This window comes from Salvelinus sp. IW2-2015, linkage group LG20, assembly GCF_002910315.2.
Source record: "Salvelinus sp. IW2-2015 linkage group LG20, ASM291031v2, whole genome shotgun sequence".
NCBI lineage: Eukaryota > Metazoa > Chordata > Actinopteri > Salmoniformes > Salmonidae > Salvelinus > Salvelinus sp. IW2-2015.
Window position 1 is genome coordinate 38,800,864 of NC_036860.1, and position 20,762 is coordinate 38,821,625.

The following is a 20,762-nucleotide window of genomic DNA, read 5'->3' on the forward strand; positions in this document are numbered from 1 at the left end:
AGAGAGAGATTCACAGAAAAAGAGTGTGAGTGGGAAAGAGACGGAGAGACACAGAAAAAGAGTGAGTGAGTGAGAAAGAGAGTTAAAGGGAGATAGTAAGACAGATTTCCCTCTCTCCCAATCTCAGAGCTCCATTGAATTAAAATGGCATCAATCATTGATAGCCAGCCACGTTCTAAGACCTACAGGCTTATGACCAGAAACATATCTCATCTGAGTGAGTGAGGCATTCAGCCTTTAGCCTGATCCCAGACCTGTGTAGAGAGAGACACTGTTTCAACCTCTGCTCCTAGCTTCAGTCAGCGATTAACCAGGAGCTTTGAGATGCACTGATATACATTAGTAGCTAGTTATGCCCATTATGAGTTGCCCTTTCATATTTTGAATGGAGCCTGAGGTTGCACTGTCTTATGTAAATATTTGCCTTCAATGCGCAAGTTTCCCAGCGCCCCCACACACGGCCTGTTTATTCTGCTAATACACCAGGAATGCAGAGCGGGATGAGCAGCAGTGGGAGAGAGGGGGAAGGGACAGAGAATGGAAAAGAGGGGTGTTGCCACGGGAAAGTAAGCATTTCATTGGACGGTGTATACCATGTGTATCCTGGACATATGACTAATAAAACCTGAAACTTGAAACAAGACAGGAAGGAAAAGGAGAGAGAACTATAGAGGGGGATAGATGGAGGGAGACAGAGAGAGAAACGGCCCCTGACAGTAAGGTTGACCTCATCAGTGTGAGACACTGCAGGTTTCAGCCCTTTTTCCCCTCAGTAGACATACTGCAGGATACACACACTGGGTCCTGAAAGTGCACCACACGCACACAGTGTGCGTATCCTGCCGTCTCCAGAGAACACAAGTCGTTTTTCCCTCAGGAGAGATAGTGCAGGTTACACATACAGGGGTCCTGGGAACACCTCACACGCCCCACCACGGACACACGGTTCCCTGGAGAGTGATACTACAGGTTACATATGGGGACCTGAGAACCCATCACTAAGTACAAACACACACACTTAGTTTCCCCATGGGAATCATGAACACACACACACTTAGTTTTCCCCAGGGGAATCATGAACACAGACTGAATTTCCCCCAGGGGAATCATGAACACACACACACACACACACTTAGTTTTCCCCAGGGGAATCATGAACAGGAGCAGTAGGTAGATAAAGATGATTTACACTCCATTCAGACCAGGAACAGAGCTAGGGTCAGACCTGGGTTCAAATACTACTTGAAATCTTTCAAATAGTTCTGGCATTTGTGTTAGCCTGCCTGGACTGCCATGCAAGCAGGATTTGCACCTTTGGGACTTTTCCATTGGTTCCACTGCAACAGGCAAGTGCAATCAACCAGCCAAAGTATTTACAAATAATTCTAATAGTATTTGAACCCTGGTCTGCCCAGGGCTAGGGGCTGGGAAACTAGGATGCTACGCTAACACTCAACCATTACTTCCGTGTCTAACAAGAGTCCCAGTCATGTTTTCTCAGAAGGGACTCCCACACGGCCCATATACACATGCAGCTGTAGAGGGCAGAGAACAGTGTCCTAGTTCCCATCTGCTTCAGATCCACTGTTTGCTCTGCCTACGTAGAGAGAAGGGACTGAAGGAGATGACTGTCTTTGTCCTGCATCTGCCTTCTGTCCACTGCACAGTAACAAACACTGTATAGTCGCACACTTAGCCCCAGGGAACATGCCAGGGAGTGTGTGGGTTTTTGATCCCAATATGGCAACCCCCTTCTGACACACAAACACACTGGGGGAGAGAGGCAACTGACCCCAAAGAACCCTGTAGCTAAAGCATACTGGCCCCCTTCACTCACACAAACGGTCATCTTTCTCGGCAGTGTTTATGTAAGAGCGGCACATTCGTGGAAGGCGTCCAGTGGTTTAATGAACTCCAGAGAGCTCGTCCACGTTCAGCTTTTCTCTCAACTTAATGTAGGACAAGATAACACTGACAATATTGTTATGGGAGCGACAGGAGAGGAGAGGGACGGGGATGGAGGTAGAAGTGTGATGGAGAAAAGCGGGCTAGAGCAGAGAAATATGTAGGGAAGGTCACAAGAAAGGCATGAGGGGAGTGAAAGAGGATATTTGGTACAGAGCAAGAGGGAGAGAGAGAGAGATTGGGGGAACAAGGAAAAACTGAGAAACATGGCAGGAACCAAGCAGGAAATGCAACATTCCAATCTGGAACGGCCACCCCTCTTCCTCCCCCGGCGGTAGAGAGCATGAAGCCTACTCTCCCTTGGCGTCCTTTACACTGGGCTCTGGCCTGGGAGATTCTCCCACCGCAGCACAACTGGGGAAGACAGAAACAGGCCAAGAAAATCTGACACACACAGTCATATCTGTACGCTCTCTTTCGCTCTCTCCCTTTACCTCTTTCCATAACCCCTTCTCCCCCTGTTCTCTCCACCTCCCTCCCCCCTCAGTCGCTCCAAGGCTGGCCATTGCAAGGATTATTATGAGGAGCTGGATCATGTTCCATGAAACATGGGAAGGGGGTGGACAGAGAGAAAGCAGAATCCTCCACAGGGCCCACACTACTTCAGCTTCAGTGAGGACACTCCTGGAGGAGTAAGGTGGCCATTGTTGTGACAATCTGTCAATCAGCGCCCTTCACTTTGCCTTTCAAAAACAGCAGCCCCACACCAGTCTATTCAACTAATTCAATTTGACCTAGATAGAGTCATATGGGAATTTCCATGTAAAAAGCCCCATGAGCACTAACATGTAAAGTTCATAGGAACACATCAAATGTGGTGTCAAATGAAAGCTAAGAGTCTATATTTGAGAAATTAAAGCATATACAATGCATTCGGAAAGTATCCAGATCCCTTGTCTTTTTCCACATTTTGTTACGTTACAGCCTTATTCGAAAAATGTCTCAATTGTTTTTTCCCCCTCATCAATCTACACACTATACCCCATAATAACAATGCAAAAACAGGTTTTTAGAAATGTTTGCACATTTCTTAGGACTTTGTCATTCTGTTACCAAATCGGTACACGATTACCAAATCGGTAACATAAAAACCAAAAATATCTGTTACAGAAATACTGCAACTGAATTGGCTACAATGATAATTCATAGTAGTCACAAACCAGTTGGATCACCTGCTACTGTCCTACCTTCCATTAGCACACTGTTATGTTCAGCTCATAACTGTTCTTTCTGTCGCGTGGTGGTCAAAGCAAGAGTGTGAAAACAATCCCTCCCTCCCATGAGCCCCCTCTCGTTTCATTTACTGTAACCAGCCCTCTCACCCACTGAGCACCGACTGACACCGAACGTCTATTGACGTTGAAAAGTTGTTGAAATTTGGTTAGTCCAAATCTGAACCAATCAGAAACCTCTTTCACAAGTTTGGACGGCACAAAAAGTAGAGTATAGGTCAGTACAATACAGTAGAGTTTAGTACAGTAGAGCACACAAGTATAATTTACGGCGTTGTACTGTACTGAACTCTACCGTACTGTAATGTCCAAACTTGATGTCTGTGATTGGTACAGTTTTGGTCCGGTCCAACCAAGTTTGGTCTTATTATTCATTAGAATAATAGCCAGTGTAGAATAATAACCAAACATGCAAAAGAGGAGATTACATTGTTCTACTTTTGTGTACCTATTCAGGATAGATAACCATGAAGAGAATGACATTCATATGCATTTCTGTGAAGTACAGATCAGGGACCCATGATGTCATTCTGTTACTTACTGTAGATCAATAACCAAAATAGATTTTTCAAGGTGTTATGTCATAGCTGTCACCCCACTCTCTGCAGAAATCTTTTAATCTTAATCTGGTCCAGATATTTAAGAGTTTTTGGAAAATGTGGTGCCATAAAAAAAATGGATCAAGATTTTACCATCATTCTACCACCAAATTATAAATCTGAGTAAATGTGTTTTTGGAAAATATTCAGTGGAAATTGTTAAAATTATTCCTTCTGCATATAGTTCTATAGTTTCCAACCTGGACAAAAATAACACCTATGTGAGAAAGCTATTCATTGACCACAGCTCAGCGTTCAACACCATAGTGCCCACGAAGCTCATCACTAAGCTAAGGACTCTGGGATTAAACACCTCCCTCTGCAACTGGATCCTGGACTTCCTGACGGGCCGCCCCCAGGTGGTAAGGGTAGGCAACAACACGTCTGCCACACTGGGGCCCCTCAGGGGTGTGTACTTAGTCCCCTCCTGTACTCCCTGTTCATCCATGACTGCATTGCCAGGCACGACTCCAACACCATCATTAAGTTTGCTGATGATACAATAGTGGTAGGCCTGATCACCGACAACGATGAGACAGCCTATAGGGAGGAGGTCAGAGAACTGGCAGTGTGGTGCCAGGACAACAACCTCTCCCTCAATGTGAGCAAGACAAAGGAGCTGATCGTGGACTACAGGAAAAGGCGGGCTGAACAAGCCCCCATATACATCAATGGGGCTGTAGTGGAGCGGGTCGAGAGTTTCAAGTTCCTTGGTGTCCACATTACCAACGAACTATCATGGTCCAAACACCAAGACAGTCGTGAAGAGGGTACGACAAAACCTATTCCCTCTCAGGAGACTGAAAATATTTGGCATGGGTCCCCAGATTCTCAAAAAGTTCTACAGCTGCACCATCGAGAGCATCCTGACCGGTTGTATCACTGCCTGGTATGGCAACTGCTTGGCATCTGACCGTTAGGGGCTACAGAGGGTAGTGCGTACAGCCCAGTACATCACTGGGGCCAAGCTTCCTGCAATTCAGGACCTATATAATAGGCGGTATATAATAGGTGGTGTCAGAGGAAATAAAATTGTCAGAGACTTCAGTCACCCAAGTAATAGACTGGTTTTCTCTGCTACCGCACAGCAAGCGGTACCGGAGCACCATGTCTGTGACCAAAAGGCTCCTCAACAGCTTCTGCCCCAAGCCATAAGACTGCTGGACAATTAATCAAATGGCCACCGGACTGTTACATTGACCCCCCCTCCCATTTGTTTTGTACACTGCTGCTACTCGCTGTTTATTATCTATGCATAGTAACTTCACCCCTACCTTCATGTACAAATTACCTCTGACATGTACCCCCGCACTCTGACGCGGTACCCCCTGTATACGGCCTCGTTAATGTTATGTTATTGTGCTACTTTTTTATAATTTTTACTTTAGTTTATTTGTTAAATATTTTCTTAATTCTTCTTGAACTGCACTGTTGGTTAAGGGCTTGTAAGTAAGCATTTCACAGTAAGGTCTACACTTGTATTCAGCGCATGTGACAAAGTTTGATTTGAAATGGTTTCAAGTGGAAAATCGGATGTCTCAACGTCATTCTGTTACCGTGGAATTGCTCATTTCGGTTCACTGTTTTTTTGAAAGTCCTTTGTTGGGGAGAAGGAATTCAATAACCCTCAATTTTAATGGCTAAAAACTCTAGTTCTGGTTGGTCGGGGAGGTTTTGGGGAGAGGTGCTGACATGGGGAAAGTGATTTTATCTGATGAGCTGAAGATCTTTGGCCCTCTTCCTAAATGAGAATCAGTCATCATAAATGGACCAAACCCAGCAGCAGCCATTTTGACAACACTGACATGCTTCCTCTCTGGAGCCTCTCTCCATCGCTCTCTTTTTCCAACTCAATCACAATCTCTGTAATGTGGTTTCATTCTCTCCGCAACACACACAAATGTTCCTGATACAGAGCCAACCTTTCAGACACCAACCCCCCCCCCCAACCGCTCATATACAACTCCCTAAACCTCTTACCACACACACTTGATGGGAAGCATGTGCTGCAGAGATGAAATCGCTTTTTCTCTCTGTCACACTGGCTGTGGAATGATTTGGTCTTCCTCAACAGTTACAAGGAAAATCACCCTCTCATCTCCTTTACCCTCTCCTCGCCCCCTACTCCCTGGCTCTACCTTTCTTTCCCCCTCCAGCTCAACCCTGTCCATGTTTCTGGAACAACAGTGTGAAGAAAATCAACTATCTGGGTTTATAATGCCAGATCTACAACTCAACAGTCGATCACGAGACTGACAGCAGTGGCAGACTCAGAGCTCCGTACTACTCTGTCCCAGTAGACTGAATTACACTACCACCGACTAGAACTTCATCGGGATTCGTGAGTGAGCCCTTGACGGAAATGCTCCATCTGGAAGTGGAGCCGGACCAGGGGATCACAACTGGGAAGTGCTGGAATGGTTGTGCCCAAAACACTGATACTGTACTGAGTGACACATCCTCCTGGGGACCTAGTGAATGATGGGTCCGGGTGTTGTGCGTCTGTAAATGAGTCAGTATCTGGCCACACCTTTTGCACCCCCACGAGTTCTAGGACTCCGCCTCCCACACTGTGACACATTCCAGAGTGGTACTAGATGTCTCTTCCCTCCCTGGAGTCAGCAGGTACATTGTGGCCTCTGGTCCCAGTCATTGGGTTGCCCAGCCTCCCACTACCCATTGGGACAAAGGGGACTGGTGGGCCATTGAGTTGATTTTAACAGGTTGTGTGTATATATGAAGGGGAGCAATGTGGCATGGAGGGTGTTAGTAATTCACTGAAGTTCCATTTTTCAATAATTAATTAATGTGTGCTGATATTACTAAAAAGATTATTATTACGCAGATTGTGGATAATCTACACCCATTGTGGATGTCGCGTGAGCTCAGAGGAAATCAAGAGGCATTTGGATTATTCCTAGGCTGAGTCAGCAGACATGACTTTGGGCCTCCTCTACAGAAAGAGAGGGAAGGCAGGAGAGAGAATGAGAGAAATTTGGGACTGAGGTTGAGAGCAAGTAGCTAAGGAGGGAGATAGCCTCCCCTTCTGAGGGAGCAAACTATACAGAGAAAGAGCACTACAGAGAAAATGAGCGAGAGCGAGATAGGAGAGATAACGAGAGAGCGAGGCAGAGTGAGTGGAACAGTCAGAGACATTCCAGTGCTGTGAGTCAATGGTGCTAGGCACTGCTCTGGCAGACACTTACCACCACCTCTAAGACGCAAAGGCCCCCGGCTCCTTGGCTCCCCATTGGCCCAGGGAGGGCCACCATACCGAGGAAGGAAGGGGACAGGACAGGGGAGGGATAATCAACACTGGCTCAGATCCAAACAGTCAGAGACCAGAGAAGGTCATTGTTCTTTGTAATTTGAGCATTTCTTGGAATCCTGTCAAACGGAAGGAACCAAATCACTGTGGTCAAAGAGAATAACCCTAGCTTTCCCTCTGGAATGTATCCTAACAAACACACACTTTCATGTAATATAAAAATATTTAAATGGGTTAGGTATGAATTGGGCAGATGTAGGCCTAGTATCACAGAATTTGATAAGATAAAATGAATGAATGAAATCCACTTTCCTCAAAAATCCGATAGAAATAAGATCATTCCATGAGGCATCACTGTGTCAAGTGGGTAAATTAAGAACATAAGGGTCAATTAGAGTTAGACTAACTAGTGTGTAATCAGAGTGGACTGAACAGAACAATCCTCAACTCCCTTGAAAATGGGGAAACGCAGCTCCAGCTCATATTTACCTTAGTATGATCAGTGATCACATTGAAATGTATATGAGAATGTTATTTCTATGTGTGATCATTACATGTAAATCATTCTTAGTCTATAACGATACAAGTTATTGAACGTGTTTAGTCTACATACCCTTTCTTTCAAACTACACCAACAAGGCCCGTTCCTTGTCATAGCGGACAGCATGTGTGCCACACCAGCTACCCCCAGGACTACTACTAGCCTACCACATTCCTGAGGAGCAGGGGGACATCTGTCCACACTAATTGAACCTACAGGGGGATAACATACAGAGGCATTCAGCTTAATAATGGAACAGAAGTCTCCTCACAGGCACACAGAGCTGCCAATGGTACTGTCACACAAAGGCTAGAGGATGAATGTGAGTGAAAATAGACTAGGATAAGGCTCATTCATCTGCCATGAATGGAAGGACTGACTGTTGTTATGAAGTTGGAAAGCTTTTTGAGGACCTCTACAAGCAAAGTGAAATGGTCCCATGTCTATGTCTCAACTACTGTATAATAAATGCATAATTAAAGGAATAAAAGGTTCAAAACTGAGTACAGGACACAACAATGCATGAAACATACAGTAGTCAATTACAGGATTTATGACACATATGAAAGGGACAAAGGGGGTGGGGTAATGTATTGGGTAACTATAGTAATTGTAAAACTTGGGACAGGGCACCATGAAACATTGTATGCTGTAACTTAGTGTCAATGTACTTCATGAAAAATAATATTATAAACTCAACCCGCTACATCACATTTATGGAGGGAGATTTGCTTCTTTATTCTGTAAATGTGTCTACCGCCAACCGTGCATATAGTCCACATAACTCAAACAATTAGGATCTATAAATATTTAGTAAATTCAACAATCCGTAAAAAATATTTCACAAATAATCACTATGTCACAAATAAATGGATGATCTGTAAATATATTCATCATCGCTCACAAATAAAACTACAATGTGAGCAAATGTTCTGAATTCCCTAACGTTTACAACGGTAGAATGTGCATTTGCGCATTCAAAAAGTGCTTGTTGATCTGTATTCTGTGCTATTTTTTTGGTAGATGTATTGTAATCCACAAATGTGGCTTCAGATGAGTCGACTATCTCTACTCATTGGGATAATCTGTGTCACGGCTGTGTCCTTCTCGGGAGAACGCTTTCTAGCTAGAAGAAAGAACAACTTCATGAAATAGGAGTATAACAATTATTTATTCATTCAATAAATTATGTTAACATTTTCAACAAATAACTTTCATATAAATGTTAATTTATGCTCCAATAGACAAAATTTGTCTATTGGAGCATGCAACAGGTACATCATCCACTTCAAATGATACTTTTATTTAAAAAGATTACCTGTAGGTTGCCACTCAAAAGAAAAAAAAACTAAGAAATGCATAGTTTAAGTGATAAATTCAGTATAAACAGGAAAAGAACAAAAAAGCAAGCCTCCCCCAACCCCACGTCTCCATCAGACAGACTAGCCTACCTCCTCCTATTCCCTGTGTTCAAATGGCAATGGCCGTTATGTGTAAAGAAGTGTTTGTACCGGTTGGTCTTGACAGTGGAGAATCCATCATGTCTGACAGTGCCCACCCTTTGCAAAATGAGCAAAACATCTCTTATATTTACACTACCGGTCCAATTTTTTTTTTACGTCACTTAGAAATGTCCTTGTTTTTGAAAGAAAAGCACTTTTTTTGTACATTAAAATAACATCAAATTGATCAGAAATACAGTGTAGACATGGTTAAATTTTGTCAATAGTATTRTAGCTGGAAACGACAGATTTTTTATGGAATATCTACATAGGCTACAGAGGCCCATTATCAGCAACCATCACTCCTGTGTTCCAATGGCACGTTGTGTTAGCTAATCCAAGTTTATCATTTTAAAAAGGCGAATTGATCATTAGAAAACCCTTTTGCAATTATGTTAGAACAGCTGAAAAATGTTGTGCTGATTGAAAGAAGCAATAAAACTGGCCTTCTTTAGTCTAGTTGAGTATCTGGAGCATCAGCATTTGTGGGTTCGATTACAGGCTCAAAATGGCCAGAAACAAAGACCTTTCTTCTTAAACTTGTCAGGTTATTCCATGCGAGAAATTGTCAACAAATTGAAGATCTCGTACAACGCTGTGTACTACTCCCTTCACAGAACAGCGCAAACTGGCTCTAACCAGAATAGAAAGAGGAGTGGGAGGCCCCGGTGCACAACTGAGCAAGAGGACAAGTACATTAGTGTCTAGTTTGAGAAACAGACGCCTCACAAGTCCTCAACTGGCAGCTTCATTAACTTCTTTGGGACAGCGGGGCAGTATTGAGTAGCTTGGATAAAAAGGTGCCCAGAGTAAACTGCCTGCTACTCTGTCCTAAAAGCTAGAATATGCATATAATTAGTAGATTTGGATAGAAAACACTCTGAAGAGTCTAAAACTGTTTGAATGATGTCTGAGTATAACAGAACTCATATGGCAGGCAAAAACCCAAGAAAAAAATCCAACCAGGAAGTGGGAAATCTGAGGTTTGTAGTGTTTCAACTCTTTGCCTATCCAAGATAGTGGAAATGGGGTCATATTGCACTTCCTAAGGCTTCCACTAGATGTCAACAGTCTTTAGAATCTTGTTTGATGCTTCTACTATAAAGGAGGGGTGAATGAGAGGTGATTGAGTCAGAGGTCTGGCAGAGTGCCACGAGCTGGTCATGCGCATTCACATGAGGTAGCTTGCATTCCATTGCATTTCTGAAGACAAAGGAATTCTCCGGTTGGAACATTATTGAAGATTTATGATAAAAACATCCTAAAGATTGATTCTATACTTAGTTTGACATGTTTCTACGGATTGTAATATGACTTTGTCAGAACTTTCACCTGGACCTGCCAGCGCGTCGTCAGTTTGGATTGTGTACTAAAACGCGAGAACAAAAGGTGGTGTTTGGACAAATGATGGACTTTATCGAACAAATCAAACATTTATTGTGGAACTGGGATTCCTGGGAGTGCATTCTGATGAAGATCAAAGGTAAGTGAATATTTATAATGCTATTTTTGACTTTGTTGACTCCACAACATGGCGGATATCTCTTTGGCTTGTTTGGGCTCTGAGCACTGTACTCAGATTATTGCATGGTGTGCTTTTTCGGTAAAGCTTTTCTGAAATCTGACACTGCGGTTGCATTAAGGAGAAGTTTATCTAAAATTCCATGCATAACATGTATTTTCATCAACATTTATAATGAGTATTTCTGTAAATTGATGTGGCTCTCTGTAAAATCACCGGATGTTTTGGAAGCAAAACATTACTGAACATAACACGCCAATGTAAACTGAGATTTTTGGATATAAATATGAACTTTMTYGAACAAAACATACATGTATTGTGTAACATGAAGTCCTATGAGTGTCATCTGATGAAGATCAAAGGTTAGTGATTAATTTTATCTCTATTTATGCTTTTTGTGACTCCTCTTTGGCTGGAAAAATGCGCTGTTTTTCTGTGGCTATGTACTGACCTAACATAATCGTTTGGTGTGCTTTCGTCATAAAGCCTTTTTGAAATCTGACACGTTGGCTGGATTCACAACAAGTGTAGCTTTAATTTGGTGTATTGCATGTGTGATTTCATGAAAGTTAAATTTTTATAGTAATTTATTTGAATTTGGCGCGCTAGCGTCCCACATATCACAGAGAGGTTAAAGAGTACCCGCAAAACACCAGTCTCAACGTCAACAGTAAAAGTCTGAGAGACATGCTGTACTCAGCCTCTCCAGCTTCATGAGGAACAGCTGCCAGTCCAACCCTAATTCACCAGCTCTCCTCAGCAGATATGGAATATCTACATAGGCATACAGAGGCCCATTATCAGCAACCATCACTCCTGTGTTCCAATGGCACGCTGCGTTAGCTAATCCAAGTTTATAATTTTAAAAAGGCTAATTGATCATTGCAAAGATCCAAGATGGCGTAGTAGTCAGATGTCTTTGTCCTCGTCTTGTCCCGTGTATATATATATATATATATCTTTTTTTCTTCGCATATATTTTTCTTACCTCAAATTCGACAATCTCATGCAATCCACCTCACCCAATGTGGTATGAATCTGCTATTTTCTTTCTTTTGAACCGGAACCCCCAACAGAAGCTAGCCAACTAACTAGCTAGTAGTCAGCTAGCCTATGCTAGCGGTCATCAGCTAACCTTTAGCCCGGACAACTCTTGCCAGTCTGCACAGTACGACTCAAACCAGAGCAAATCGGACTTATTTTTCTCCATATCTCCGAATTCCTACCGCAAGCTCTTAACCTTTTCACCTGGATCATCGCAGCTAGCTAGCTAACATCTCTGTCCCGAAGCAAGAACCAATTAGCCTGGAGCTAGCCTTTGCTAGGCCCATCTCCCAGCTAACCAAAGAGGTCCATCAGCCACTCCTTGGGCTACAATACCTATTTTGCCAATTGGCCTGGACCCCTTCTACTGGCGACACGGACCCCCGCCGATCCATCACGACTGGACAACCGACGTAATCTGCCCGAGGCTTTTTCCCCCCAAGTGGCTCCTCCATCGCGATGTCCCCTGAATGCCCATCTGCTAGCCTGTTAGCCGCGGCCCGCTAGCCGTCTAGAGCATACCGGACTGTTAACTGAAGAGGCCCATCGGACAAATTCTTTGGCTCCTATACCTATTTTGCCAAATGGCCTGGAACCTTTACCACACGGAGCCCTGCTGATCCATCACGACTAGTCTGCCTACGTAACAGCACGAGGGGGCTACAACAGACTTCTTCCGTCGCGATGTCCTTCTAAGGCCCTTCTGCTAGCTTGCTAGCCCGCTAGCTGTCTGAATCATCCAGCCCGCCAAGCTACTCACTGGAACACGCATGCCTCTCCCTAATGTCAATATGCCTTGTCCATTGCTGTTTTGGTTAGTGATTATTGCCTTATTTCACTGTAGAGCCTCTAGCCTTGCTCAAAACGCCTTAGCTAAACGTTTAGTTCCACCTCCCCCACATGCAGCGACCTCACCTGGTTTAAATTATGTTTCTAGAGACAATATCTCTCTCATCATCACTCAATGCATAGTTTTACCTCCACTGTATTCACATCCTACCATACCTTTGTCTGTACATTATGACTTGAATCTATTCTACCGTGCCCATGAAACCTGCTCCTTTTACGCTCAGTTCCGAACGTACTAGACGACCAGTTCTGATAGCCTTTAGGCGTACCCTTATCCTACTCCTCTGGTGATGTAGAGGTTAATCCAGGCCCTGCAGTGCCTAGCTCCACTCCCATTCCCCAGGCGCTCTCATTTGTTGACTTCCGTAACCGTAAAAGCCTTGGTTTCATGCATGTTAACATTAGAAGCCTCCTCCCTAAGTTTGTTTTATTCACTGCTTTAGCACACTCTGCCAACCCTGGTGTCCTAGCCATGTCTGAATCCTGGCTTAGGAAGGACACCAAAAACCCTGAAATTTCCATCCCTAACTATAACATTTTCCGACAAGATCGAACTGCCAAAGGGGGCGGAGTTGCAATCTACTGCAGAGAAAGCCTGCATAGTTCTGTCTTACTATCCAGGTCTGTGCCCAAACCATTTGAGCTTCTACTTTTAAAAATCCACCTTTCCAGAAACAAGTCTCTCACCGTTGCCGCTTCTATAGACCACCTTCTGCCCCCAGCTGTGCTGTTAGGTGACCTAAACTGGGACATGCTTAACACCCTGGCCATTCTACAATCTAAGCTTGATGCCCTCAATCTCACACACTATCAATGAACCTACCAGGTAGAAACCCAAATCTGTAAACACAGGCACCCTCATAGATATCATCCTAACCAACCTGCCCTCCAAATACACCTCTGCTGTCTTCAACCAGGATCTCAGCGAGCACTGCCTCATTGCCTGTGTCCTTAAAGCACTTCAGCGAGCAGGCCTTTCTAATTGACCTGGCCCGGGTATCCTGGAAGGATATTGACCTCATTCCATCAGTAGAGGATGCCTGGTTATTCTTTAAAAGTGCTTTCCACACCATCTTAAATAAGCATGCCCCATAAAAAAGAAAAAAAAGAACCAGGAACAGATATAGCCCTTGGTTCACTCCAGACCTGACTGCCCTTGACCAGGACAAAAACATCCTGTGGCGTACTGCATTAGCATCGAATAGCCCCTGCAATATGCAACTTTTCAGGTAAGTTAGGAACCAATATACACAGGCAGTTAGGAAAGAAAAGGCTAGCTTTTTCAAACAGAAATGTTCATCCTGTAGCACAAACTCCAAAAAGATCTGGGACACTGTAAAGTCCATGGAAAATAAGAGCACCTCCTCCCAGCTGCCCACTGCACTGAGGATAGGAAACACTGTCACCACCGATAAATCCACGATAATTGAACATTTCAATAAGCATTTTTCTAAGGTTGGCCATGCTTTCCACCTGGCTACCCCAGTCAACAGCCCTGCACCCCCCACAGCAACTTGCCCAAGCCTCCCCATCTCTCCTTCACCCAAATCCAGATAGCTGGATGTTCTGAAAGAGCTGCAAAATCTGGACCCCTACAAATCCGCAGGGCTAGACAATCTGGACCCTTTCTTTCTAAAATGATCAACCGAAATTGTTGCAACCCCTATTACTAGCCTGTTCAACCTCTTGTATCGTCTGAGACACCCAAAGATTGGAAAGCTGCCGCGGTCATCCCCCTCTTCAGAGGGGGTGACACTCTAGACCCAAACTGCTACAGACCTATATGTATCCTACTCTGCCTTTCTAAGGTCTTCGAAAGCGAAGTTAACAAACAGATCACCGACCATTTCGAATCCCACCGTACCTTCTCCGCTATGCAGTCTGGTTTCCGAGCTGGTCATGGGTGCACCTCAGCCACGCTCAAGGTCCTAAACGATATCATAACCTCCATTGATAAAAGACAATACTGTGCAGCCGTATTCATCAACCTGGCCAAGGCTTTCGACTCTGTCAATCACCACATTCTTATCGGCAGACTCAACAGCCTTGGTTTCTCAAATGATTGCCTCGCCTGGTTTACCAACTACTTCTCTGATAGAGTTCAGTGTGTCAAATCGGAGGGCCTGTTGTCCGGACCTCTGGCAGTCTATGGGGGTGCCACAGGKTTCAATTCTCAGGCTAACTCTTTTCTCTGTATACATCAATTATGTCGGTCTTGCTGCTGTTGATTCTATGATCCACCTCTACGCAGACGACACCATTCTGTATACTTCTGGCCCTTCTTTGGACACTGTGTTAACTAACCTCCAGACGAGCTTCAATGCCATGCAACTCTCCTTCCGTGGCCTCCAACTGCTCTTAAATGCAAGTAAAACTAAATGCATGCTCTTCAACAGATCGCTGCCCACACCTGCCCGCCCGTCCAGCATCACTACTCTGGACGGTTCTGACTTAGAATATGTGGACAACTACCTAGGTGTCTGGTTAGACTGTAAACTCTCCTTCCAGACTCACATTAAGCATCTCCAAACCAAAATTAAATCTAGAATCGGCTTCCTATTTCGCAACAAAGCATCCTTCACTCATGCTGCCAAACATACCCTCGTAAAACGGACTATCCTACCGATCCTTGACTTCTATGTCATTTACAAAATAGCCTCCGACACTCCACTCAGCAAACTGGATGTAGTCAATCACAGTGCCATCCGTTTTGTCACAAAATCCCCATATACAACCCACCACTGCGACCTGTATGCTCTCGTTAGATGGCCCTCGCTTCATATTCGTCGCCAAACCAACTGACTCCAGGTCATCTATAAGTCTTTGCTAGGTAAAGCCCCGCCTTATCTCAGCTCACTGGTCACCATAGCAGCACCCACCCGTAACACGCGCTCCAGCAGGTATATTTCACTGGTCACCCCCAAAGCCAATTTCTACTTTGGCCGCCTTTCCTTCCAGTTCTCTGCTGCCAATGACTGGAACGAACTGCAAAAGTCACTGAAGCTGGAGACTCATATCTCCCTCACTACCTTTAAGCACCAGCTGTCAGAGTAGCTCACAGATCACTGCTCCTGTACATAGCCCATCCAACTACCTCATCCCCATACTGTTATTTATTTTGCACCCCAGTATCTCTACTTGCACACTCATCTTCTGCACATCTATCACTCGTGTTTAATTGCTATATTGTAATTATTTCACCTCTATGGCCTATTTATTGCCCTTATCCTACCTCATTTGCACACACTGTATATAGACTTTCTCTATTGTATTATTGACTGTATGTTTGTTTATTCCATGTGTAACTCTGTTGTTGTTTGTGTCGCACTGCTTTGCTTTATCTTGGCCAGGTCGCAGTTGTGAATGAGAACTTGTTCTCAACTAGCCTACCTGGTTAAATAAAGGTGAAATAAAAAATAAAAACAGTGAAGTGGCGACTCCAGGATGCTGGCCTCCTAGGCAGAGTTGCAATGAAAAAAAAAACATCTCAGATTGGCCAATAAAAAGAAAAGATTAAGATGGGCAAAAGAACAGACACTGGACAGAGGATCTCTACCTTGAAGGCCAGCATCCCAGAGTCGCCTCTTCACTGTTGATGTTGAGACTGGTGTTTTGCGGGTACTATTAATGAAGCTGCCAGTTGAGGACTTGTGAGGCGTCCGTTTCTCAAACTAGACACTAATGTACTTGTCCTCTTGCGCAGTTGTGCGCCGGGGCCTCCCATGCCTCTTTCTATTCTGGTTAGAGACAGTTTGCGCTGTTCTGTGAAGGGAGTAGTACACAGCGTTGTACGAGATCTTCAATTTGTTGACAATTTCTCGCATGGAATAACCTGACAAGTTTAAGAAGAAAGGTCTTTGTTTCTGGCCATTTTGAGCCTGTAATCGAACCCACAAATGCTGATGCTCCAGATACTCAACTAGACTAAAGAAGGCCAGTTTTATTGCTTCTTTCAATCAGCACAACATTTTTCAGCTGTTCTAACATAATTGCAAAAGGGTTTTCTAATGATCAATTAGCCTTTTAAAATGATAAACTTGGATTAGCTAACACAACGTGCCATTGGAACACAGGAGTGATGGTTGCTGATAATGGGCCTCTGTAGCCTATGTAGATATTCCATTAAAAATCTGTCGTTTCCAGCTACAATAGTCATTTACAACATTAACAATGTCTACACGTGATCAAAGTTGATGTTATTTTAATGGACAAAAAAAAAGGTGCTTTTCTTTCAAAAACAAGGACATTTCTAAGTGACCCCAAACATTTGAACGGTAGTGTATATGCTGAAACAAAATGACATTTTACTACATTCTTTAGGTCAACATTTCCAAAGTTCCAATCTGGGGACCACAAGGGATGCGCATTGTTTTTTTTACTTCATTACACAGCTGATTCAAATAATCCAAGCTTTATCATTTGAATCAGCTGTGTAGTGGTGCTAGGGCAAAACCCCCCAAGTCCACCCCTTGGGGTCCCCAGGACTGAGTTTGAGAAACACTGCTATAGGTCCTTGGCCGAGTCAGCAGTCAGAACAAACAACTCACGAAGGGCCTGAAAAAAACGAGCTTGACTAGTGGGGAGTTGCAGTAGGATCCAAAAGCAGCTGGTCAGTGGTAGAACAGGCCAAGAGGGGTCATGGTTCTAGGTTGACTTAGAATGGACAGCTCTGTAAGAATAGAATAACAATACTGAGTTGAGCAGCACACAAAACATTTGAAATAGCATGTTATTAAGCTATTTGGTCAAGCTTATAAACAGGAGTCACTCAATAAATGGAGGCAAGAGGACCACATGCTGGAACCCAAGCCAATAGCACACGGTTTCTGTTCCTGATGACTTGTTAACGCCTTCCCTGTGTCTGAATGGATGACAGGGTGTGTCAATCAGTGCATATTGTTTCTGCACTTCCATGTGCCATCATTATGCAGTTTTACATATTCATAAGTTTGATCAATTTGTAATAGGTTTACTTTTAAAAATGGGTCATTTCATACTTCAAAACATGTTCACAAACATTATCAGATTACATTGAACCATCATAATGGCCTGTGCATTGTTACACAATTAAACCCTCACGTTATTATTGTCAGGTGAATAATTTTTACTGATAGTCTTTACAGTATGAGTAGAATAACTTTGCCTTTTATTCAACTGGTAACATTGCCCAGCCCCGCAACGGTGCAACACAATACAGAGAGGGATTGAACTGACCGTAATMAGACACGGAACGTATATTAATAAATGTAGGTAAGGATGAACAACAAATGACTTGGCTAGCTAGCAAGCAAGCTTACATGGAGCAAAAAACAGCTAGCTGAATTTCTAACGTTTTTAATCAGAGAGTTACAATTTCTTAACTCCACACCATTTGGGAAAGAGTGATTAGTCCTGCCAAAGCATCAATTGCCCTGTTTAGTCCCTGAAAAGAAAATATACGGAAAAAGATTTGCAACATCTCATTAGCTTGCTAGCCAGATCGCCAATTCAGGATTTCAAAACTGAGCGGTTCTTTACAATTGACACATTCCTGAATTAACTAACTAGTAAGTTTAACTTTGGTTGTTCGTCTAAACAGCTGATAAGATCGAAGTGTGCAACTGTAGTCCGCAATTCAGGGCGTGTCCGAAAGCTGCAGGCAAAGGACACTGTCTACCGGTCGCCACCGCCTTCCGGGTGCTAGCTTGCGAGTTAATGACACTATGTGCTAGCTTGCTAGTTAGCTAGCACACTGACGCCCCACGCCTACCGGAGAAAACCGTGCCCGACTGGCGGGGGCGAAACACACCGTCTGCCGTTCATCCCTGCCTCCCGCTAGCACAGCAGGTGGGAGGCTGGGGCAACAGTGTGCCGCCCCCACCTCCCGTGTAGCGGAGTCCTCCTTAGGACTAGCTGGCTAAGCTAGAACAGTGTCCGTCACTCCCGCCTGCCCTCACTGTCGTTAACAGAACTGTGGGAAAACAGTGCCCGACGGGCGGGGGCGAAGGTCATGTCTACCAGTGTAAAGCTATTCCCCCACCCCTTCTGTGGGGTTTATCGGCGGCTGGCATGCAACATTCTGAATTACCGCCACCTACTGTACTGGAGCACCCCCGCTTGTCCTAAAAACATTTACCAAGTATAAAGAGGGGTTCCTGCAGATGCAGGAATGCCAATAATGCAGGAATGCCCCGATTTGTGGGCCGCAATTGCACCCTTCTCACGAGTAACCTGATAGCTATCAGTAACATCATATATCTTTATGTACATATTCTTTATCCCTTTACACTTGTGTGTGTGTGTAAGGTAGTAGTGTGGAATTGTTAGGTTAGATTACTGTTGGTTATTACTGCATTGTCGGAACTAGAAGCACAAGCATTTCGCTACACTCGCATTAACATCTGCTAACCATGTGTATGTGACTAATAAAATTTGATTTTTGATTTTTTTGATTTTTTTAACGTTAGTGTCCAAAGCACACACTTGGCGTTGCATGCCCAAATGGTCGAATTTAACATTCATATGAAAGTCCGTTTCTAAACATTAACATAATTTGTTTAGTAAATAAACATTATACTCACATTTCATGAAGTCATTTTCTCTTCTAGTTAGAAAGCGTTCTCCTAAGGACACAGACGTGATCTGTCGCCACTCCGCGCATCAAGTAACAAAGATTATCCCAATTATTGGAGATAGCCGACTCATATGAAGTAACATTTGTGGATTGTAATACATCGACATGCAAGAAAAAAAATCTAAATTCTGTAAACAGAACACAGATCCACAAGCACTTTTTGAATGCGCAAATGGCAATTCCAGTTGTAAATGTTAGGGATTTCTGAACATTGGCTCACAAATTGTTCTACATTTGTTCAAATTGTAGCTTTATCTGTTAGACATGTTGAATATATTTACAGATCATAGATGTATGGTTTAATTTGTGTCATTTTTACAGATTATGGTTTTTATGAAATATTTTAATACATTCACAGGTCATGGTTTATTTGAGTTATAGAATTAAGAAAAACAAATGTCACTCATACACAAGCAATGGAGCCAGAGCAAGAAAGAGGAAACATGGCCAACCCTTTCAGTGCCAGTACATAGGTGAGTCCAAACATGAGCATCATTGAACACTGTTCCACTGTAATATCACTGTTATGCCACCGAAGTGTCTACAAACGTATCTTGGACTACTGTTTTGTTCTCTTTCATAAACTACACAAACCTACTTCTGGTAGAGTGACCAACCAATAGCATATATCATACACTTTTACAAGTTATGGCAAACAATATTCCGTTATGTAGTCGTGTTTACCTTTCAATTAAACTTCACGTAGAAACTACTGCTGCTCCGTTGTCGACGTCCCTGCTCGGCTATTTCCATAGATTTGATACAGATCGGATACCGTGCAAAATTCCTCAAACAATTCTAAAAATTCTGATATGACTAATCCATGTTACTTCACGAGTTTCCTTCGAATAGCAGGCTGTTTGCCCTTTTCCACATAATAAAGCGTATGCTTCTGTTCCCATTTCATATTTAAATCTGCTGAAAAAGTTGAAGAATATTTTTTTACACTTGACTGCGCTATGAAGGGAATGCATAAAAGAACGGCCCCGAACCGCAAAGTCCCGGTAGCAGTGTATGCATCTGAGAGCCGACAAGCGCAACCCCCAACCCCTTCCTACCAAAGAAGTCAAAAGTTTTCAGGAAGAAAATCCCTCCTTCTCCAGTCTGCTATAGGAAGTATGCCAATTTTGCTGGCGTTTCGGTTGGCTTTTGGAACCGTCACTCAGGCAAGAAAAAAAAGAAAAAAAATTACAAAAGCCTTTTGTATGTTAGGAGATCAACTCCTTGGACCTGTCCAAAGCACCTACGACCGAACTTGGTTAAACCTTATCGATATGAAAATTGTTACAACAGTAAAATAATTATCCGTAAATGTATCTAGGCTATATGAGCAGTTTACCGACTTTACAAACGTAGACCTGTTCTGGTAGTATTGTTCTGTCTTTTATGTACTCCTGGGTAGGCCTATATATTCGTATGGCTACAGTTCATGCAAATAGTCTACTGGGAGAGGAAAGTGATTTGCACCATGGAATCCCAGTTTGATTCAAACTGTTTTAATACAGAGTTGACTCCTGGGTCCTGATAAGTGCACTTTGGGAAAAATGCAAACTCCTTTTCAATGCAATACAGCTTTTCAGTCACAATTCAATTATTGGCCCTGATGACTGACTATGTTCCTGTCACA

The 20,762-nt window shown here is 43.4% G+C and overlaps 1 protein-coding gene across 4 annotated transcripts in view; it reads right to left on the bottom strand.

Annotated features, from left to right (window-relative positions):
• The window catches only part of LOC111981168 (angiomotin), a 47,640-nt gene extending 27,438 nt beyond the window's left edge, over window positions 1-20,202 (bottom strand). For 3 of the 4 annotated variants that reach the window (XR_011481731.1, XM_024012333.2, XM_024012331.2), the window contains exon 1: window positions 19,820-20,202. The gene's annotated coding sequence lies outside the window, so the exon portion shown is untranslated. Of the gene's footprint in view, window positions 1-7,002; window positions 8,093-19,819 lie in introns of those variants that run through there. The other variant, XM_070449378.1, reaches the window with a different exon arrangement.
• Window positions 20,203-20,762: the final 560 nt, after the last annotated feature.